The sequence below is a fragment of the Lepidochelys kempii genome, chromosome 22 (assembly GCF_965140265.1).
Source record: "Lepidochelys kempii isolate rLepKem1 chromosome 22, rLepKem1.hap2, whole genome shotgun sequence".
In the NCBI taxonomy this organism is placed as follows: domain Eukaryota; kingdom Metazoa; phylum Chordata; order Testudines; family Cheloniidae; genus Lepidochelys; species Lepidochelys kempii.
In genome coordinates this window covers 9805534-9812472 of record NC_133277.1, presented here as the reverse complement: position 1 = coordinate 9812472, position 6939 = coordinate 9805534, and the positions used below count along the sequence as shown (strand labels likewise).

Below are 6939 nucleotides of genomic sequence, written 5' to 3'. Positions count from 1 at the left end.
GGTCTATCCCCTGCTCTCCTGTCAGATGTCTGGGGCTTTGTTCATCTGCTTGGCTAGCAAAAAACCCAGAAAAGCCTCCTTGAGAGAGTGATGCCAGTGTCTAGCTCTCTTGGAACCCACCAGGGTGACTGCCTGGACCAAACACCCCCACCTGGGTTGGCTGGAATGTCTCACGTTATACACCGAGGTGCTGAATTCACTCACTGAGCCCTCCTCATTCTCTTTGGCTCCCTGTCCCCAGGTCCTGCTGCTGCACCGAGTTAATATTGATATTTTCCAGTCCTTACGTTTGCTCCAGCCTGACGGGTTTGTTAAATGTCTCAGGAGCCCCTGAGCCGTCTCTCTCCCTCCTCCCTTGGTTCTCTTGATGTTGTCACTCTCCTGTCTCTTCCACCCAGTATTTGCTTTCAGGATTTATTTGAACTGTAACAATCAAAGTGGGGAAAAAATACCCGGTCCCCCCGCAGCTCCTCCACCACTCCGCCCTGAGCGCAGCACTGAGGGATGCCCTGACGTCTCTGTGAGGTACAAAGGCTCCAAATGCCTAATCCAAAAGGCACCTGCTTTTCTTGCAGGCTCACAATGCCCTTTGTGGCTGCCGCCTCCTTCTTCTCAAGGTTTTATTTATAGTCTGTCTTGCTCTCGCTTTCTCTCCGGCACAGCTGAGCTGCTGAACTCTTAATATCTTGGAAATGCTTCTTTGTCAGCTCAGTTATGCTCAGGCATTGGAAAGGTAGCAGCTAAAAGGGAGGAAAAAAATCACCTCAGGAACTGCCAAGGGTCCTCACTAGCACCGCTGATTGCTTCAGCTGACTGCCCAGTGCTTGTGGGAGCTGGCACGGGGGAGTCTCAGCCCTGCTACTTTCTCATCGCTGGTCACCTCCCGGATCCAGGGCAAGACTGAGCTGACTCCGCTAGAGCTGCGTGCATCTAGGCTGAGCTCAGGAGTGGCGTCACTGGTGTCACAGGGATGGGAACAGATTCTCCTCAGGAGCCTGGCCCAGATCCTCCACACTATCTAGGTGCCTAATTCCCATTGATGTCAGTGGGAGTTAGGTGCCTCGGTACCTCTGAGGATTGGGCCAGTGTGGGCGATGCTGGGTTGATGGTTTTACTGGCCCAGAGTTGGATGGTGCAGGAGAGCGAGTCCACTTCTCACGTGGGAGAAGTTAAGCCCTTATGGGTGGGGGGGGGGGGAATAGAGTCTGAATCTCCTTCCCAGACATCACTGTGAGTTTTCCAGGCAAAGGACAGGAGCTAGGCTGCATTGCAGAAGAGGCTCCATCTCTCCCTCAGCACTGGGTGCTTCTGCCTCCTTATTACCCTCCTGTAGGTTTATAGGGTGCCCCTAAAGCCCCCTGTGCAGTCAGCAGTCCCAGCCGTGAGGGCAGAGGGCAGAGTCCAGCCCAAGCCTCCCGCAGCGGAGACGCGAGGCAGCACGGGCTGTGTTGTCTGGCTGGCCACTCAGAGAGAACCTCCGGGTCTGGCTGTGTCCAGCAGCCTCATTAAGAAATGTATTAGCTGATCCCCCTCTTCTCTAGCCCAAGCGTGAGTGCAGGGTCTGGATGGCCTCCCCTGAGGCTGGTATGTAACTCCCCACGCTTCCTCCCATGAAATTGATTCCCCAGAGGTACTCCTCATTCCTCCTGCCTGGAGAGGACTGAATGCTCCTTCCCCAAGAAATCTGGGCTAGTCCATCCCTCGCTGGTGGAAGGGAGGAGCCACTGGAGGGAAACAGCAATGGGTGCGCAAGGCTTGCCCTCGCCAAACCAGAAGGGGGTGAGGCTGGGGCAGGGGAGAAAGGGAAAGTGGGGGGCCAGTGAATCTGGCAGGGACGGTGTGGAAGGAGCAAATCAGAGCTATAGGAGCAGAAGGGGTGAAATATGCAAGTGGGGAGTGGGATAAACTGAATGGCAGAAGGGGATGGGATACAATAGCACCTGGAGAAATGACCCCCCCCAGGCAGTGTGGTGAGTAAATCAGTTTGAATTGAATAACACCACCTAGTTCTTATCCATAGATCTCAAAGCACTTCACAAAGAAGGCCAGTATCATTATCCCCATGTTACAGATGGGAAAGCTGAGACACAGACAGGGGAAAGACTTTCCCAAGGTCACCTAGCGAACCAATGGCAGAGCCAGGCATTGAATCCAATGCTCCAGGGTCCCAGTCCAGTGATCTATCCAGTAGGGCACACTGCCTCCTTTTGGTACAAATGCTTTGTGGTCCTGAGCACTAATGGCTCATGGGAATACGTATGTTGAGCATTAATTCCCCCTTTTCCCGAAGACGTGATAGCTAGCAGCTGCAGGAGCACCTCTTTGGGATCGACATAGACACTCAGCCACTGTGTCTCAGAAAACATGGAAGGCTTGGACACTGCAGCTCAGCCGACTTTCCTTGGCTTCCTTTCAAGCATATTAATGACTTCTTTAGGCTCTGTCATAGAAATTCCTGTGTGCCTATTGCCCACCTAGTATTTAAGAAGCCTCCGTATTCACTGTTGCCTAGGTCCCTTGGTATTTCTCTCCTTGCTGGTCGGTTTCCTTGTGCTGCAGTGAAGTCAAAGCTGAACAAAACTATATCTGGGCTGGCCCTAATCTTCAAACACAGCAGGCGGCCACAGGCTGAAGCTGGGATCTCAGTTTGTTTGTAATCTTTAAAGGTGTAAGTCAGCCGTATGGAAAGAGCCAGCACAAAGGCCAGGCCCTACTCAAGTCCTATTTCAACCCGATTGTCAGGATTGAAGTAAGCATAGGCTTACACGGCTTATAGGCCATGTTCTGGTCCCACTGCAGGGGGGCCCTTCACCCCACAAGGGAATGGCACAGTGGGAGAGGATGAGGGCTTGACAGCCCTGCAGGCTGAAGCCCTCTGTTTGCCCACAGAAGAAGGACAGCATGGGCAGTGGCCATACAGGCACCCCACTGCCCTCTCTGCCCCATCTAGTCTACTAGTGCACCCCACCCTTGACCTACAAGGACCACCGTTAAGGTGGAGGGGGCGATCAGCCTGTGCTTCAATGCTATGATGACTGGTGCTACAATACAGAAATACAGTTATGCCTGAGAGAGAAGGATGGGTAGCTAGGTGGACAGCTGGCATGCATGCTGGTTGGCAGGTAGGTAGGTAGGTGGCATGCATGGTGAAAGGTAGGTAGGTAGGTGGCATGCATGGAGATTGGTTGGTTGATAGGCAGACAGCTGGCATGCAGGGTGAGAGGTCATCAGTCATTCCTTGGTCTCCAACTGTCACTCACCCCGGTGAAGCCAATCAATGCCAGTTGGTTGTGTGATGTCATCTGTCCACAGGGAATTTGACTGAGCCCCCCTGCCCCTCCCCCCCGGCCCTTTGGAGCCCCATTAACCAATGTGGAGGTGCTGCAGCTCCTCTGTGATTTTTCCCCCCACCTATTGCACCCAGAGCAGGAAAACTGCCTGAACCTACAGCTGCTTGGCTTGCTCGCCCCAGGGCTCCAGTGCTGAGAGAGGTCACTGGAGGAGGCATTGAACTGTCCCCCCTATCGGCGTCTCCAGCCTGCCAGCAGATCTGCCTGTGAATTTAGGCTGGAGACAGGAGACCTGAGCCAAGGAGACAAATGTCCCAGGATTGAGTAGCAGAGCATAGGGCTATTGGCAGAGCAATGTGCGGGGAGCCCAGGGATCAGTGTGGGGACTATGGCGCCTTTCAGCTCGCAGTCCTCTTGGAGCAGGCGTCCCTCCATGGCAGGGTTGGTGGAGCGTGCATGCAGAGCGAACAACGAGGTATGGCCAGTATTTCCCAAAGGGGACCACTGATGGTGGTGTGTGTGGGGGGGAAGAGGGATGCAGTTTTGAAAGCCCAAATTGAAACACCTCAAAGGATTTCCAGAAACAGCTGAGCTCCTGTTGGCTTTCATTAGTGTTGTGGGCGCTGGCAATCAGGCCCTGCGGAGCTGTCCTAAGTTGCCCCCCCCTCCCCAAGTGAAGATGCCCAAATCAATGAAAAATTGAGGATAAGGACTAAGAGGGGAGCACCCTGCCTGTTCCTCTCGCCGGGGCCTGGGGGAGGGAAATTAATAAAAATAACCACCAAAAAATAAACACGCTCACCCAGCGAGAGGCTGCCATCTGCTGTGTGGGCGTGGGAGCACGAGATCCATTGCTGGCACCCGGCGAGGCAGCTTGGCTAGTGGCGATGCCAAGTGATTTAGTGTAAGGGCAGGGATACACCGTGTTCCCCTGGGATTCCTCAGCAGTTGGCTCCCTTCAGTTCCTGTTCTTCGCCGTCCCCACCGCAGCGTGATGGGGCCGAAATATGGCACTGCACCCTTCCCTCTTCTCTCCCCATAGGACTCTGGGGATGGTGGTTGCTGGGCAGCAGGGGGCCGCGTTGCAGACTGCTGAGGGGTCAACAGGTAGGACTGTAGGTATGGACAGGCAGCCCAGACGGGGTGAGCTCTGACTGTGCCAAGGGAGAAATGAAGAAGTGAGCACACGCAGCTCCAAGTGGAGTCAAGAGGAGCTTCAGGAGTTTCAGATCTGTGCCTGTCTCAGTACCCTGCCTGTGGCTCCCTGTCCCTGGCCATCCCCTGCCATGTATTTCATTTACTCTCCCTCTCTCTCTCTGTCACTTGCACACACTTCGATCCAGCAAAGATCTTCCTTTTCCTCCTCAAAACACAAAGCAAACCCCAGGATGTCCCTGTCCAGGCAGCTCTGGTGCCTGTCGCAATTACCCAGCCTCCCCTGCTTCTCCGCTAGCTGGCTCACAGGGAATACATTCTGGCTGGTGTCAACCCCTTCACTCCTCAATTAGTTGCCTTAAAAAAAAAGTGTTATTGAATATTTTCGAAGGAATGGTGTTTCCATGGTACCCAGTCAGGAGGTGTGTTTCCGTAGGTTTGCTGCTTCACAGGGACCAGTGAGTACCAGAGATTGGCCTGAATTGACTCTCTCCCTGCTCTACCACTCATTGACACACACACGAATGCACACAGGTGTTCACATGCACACCCACAGAGACACTCGCAAGCAATCACACACACGGGTGCATGCATGCTCATATACACATATGTACTAATACACAGACATGTGCATACTTGCACACTCATGGCCATTCATGCTCTGTCCCCCACCTCTTGACAAAAAAAGTTCCCTTTAATAATTCAGTGGTGGTGGTGGTGATGGGGTAATTGATCCTCATTTAATTTAGAACCAAGGAGAAGGGGAATTTGACACAGTCTTGCTCTTGCCCAAGGAGGAATAAAGCAATGGGTACGGAGCAGCAAATGAGTGCATCCCAGTGATTATGGCACAGAGCCACAGGGTGTTGATGAAAGGTGCCCACCCAGCACTCAGGAAGGACCAGGAGTTCGCCAGCCCAGTGGCTCAGTGGCAATCATGCTGGACGCCCAGTCTGGGGAGCAGCCAAGGTCTGTTATAACTGGACACAGCTCCATGAGAGTCAAGGAAGTTGCACCTGCTTTTGCCCCTAGTGACTTTGGCCTACAATGATTGCAATTTGAGAACCTCTAGCCTAGTGATTAGAGCTGGGTGGCAGGACTCCTAGGATCTGTTCCTGACTCTGCCACTGGCTCACTGAGTGCCCTTGAGCAAGTCACTTCCCCTAGTGCTTAGAGCACTGGATTAGGACTCAGGAGATCTGGATTCAGTTCCTGACTCTTCTGCGGGGTGAACATGGGCAAGTCCCTTCCCTGCCTACTGCCTCAGTTTCCCCATCTGTAAAATGGAGGTGATTCTAAACTCCTTTGCAAAATGTGCTGAGATCTATGGATGAAAATTTATGTACGATCTTGGGGTTATTACAATGGGCTGGGAATATTAGGCTGACCTACGCTTGGGGTCCTATTGTGCTCTGGTCCCCTCTCCCATCTTAATGCTTCCACTGCTCAGGGCAGGATTTTGTCCTCAGTCTCGAAAGCTGCTGCTGCTTCTTGGCTCCTCCCAGTGGAAATTCTCTGTTCGTTCTGTGAGCAGAGCAGAGGGGCTGCTACTGGAGTTCAAGGGCCAGATTTGCAGGGGACAGGACCCTCCCCTCACGCACACGCCATCTGCCCCCCACAGCAGTGTTCTCCAAAGGGAGTCTCATCTGTGGCCTACTCAGCTGGGCCGTAGAGTTGGCAGCACCTTGCAAAGCCCCAAGGAGGGGACAGGTAAAGCAGTTTATTCCCCTTGGCCAGGAGCAGAAGGGGCAGCTACTCCAGGGACACCTTGCTTGCTGTGCAGAAGTGCTGCCACAGAGCGAGCGATGCATCATCTGGAATCTCGCCCTCCATGACCATTGTCCTTCTTAACCCCGAGAGCCAGAGCCAGCGTGAGCCTGACCTCAAAGGCACCGCGTTCTCCTGCAGAAGGCAGTGCCAGCAACCCCTCTCCACTGAGGGAAACAAAAGCTCTGCTACTCACCGCTGGAGGGGAGCAGAACAGCAGCACATCACTCAATGGCCTCAGCAAGAGGCGTCTGTTCTTCTCTGCGCATCAACATGGGGGAATGAGATTTTTTGATTGCTGGCAGCCCACCTACCCCATCCTTCTTCTCCCCTCCCCTCCCCGAGCCCCGGTACATGTGACAAAGAGCTCTGCTGCTCTGAGCAGATGGGGGGAAAGGAGGCTGAGCCGAGTGATGAGCGTTCCCGAGCCCACGGGCAAGGTAAGGTGGCCCTGAGTCACAGCGCTGTGACGGTGCAAACACCTTGCTCACGGGAAGAGGGGCAGGGCTGGGGGCGGGGTGGGGGGGCGAGTGCGTCAGAAAGAGAGCTGCAGATGGGGGGGGGAGCGAGGGATGGACAATAGGAGAGGGGGTTTGTACACACTCATTAGAGGCACTAATTGGAGGTGATTAAGCTGAGGAGGAGATTCTGTAGTCAGCACGGACACACATGTAAGGCAGTGCCAGGTCCTTGCAATGTGGCTCTGGCTCATTCCCACGTCACCCTG

General features: G+C 54.0%; 1 long non-coding RNA gene across 1 annotated transcript; it reads right to left on the bottom strand.

Annotated features, from left to right (window-relative positions):
• Positions 1-296: 296 nt before the first annotated feature.
• LOC140901635 (uncharacterized) lies at positions 297-6525 on the bottom strand. Its single transcript, XR_012155913.1, has 3 exons — positions 6409-6525; positions 4093-4444; positions 297-740 (listed from the first exon to the last, which is right to left on the bottom strand). It is a non-coding gene; the product is annotated as an uncharacterized lncRNA (long non-coding RNA).
• Positions 6526-6939: the final 414 nt, after the last annotated feature.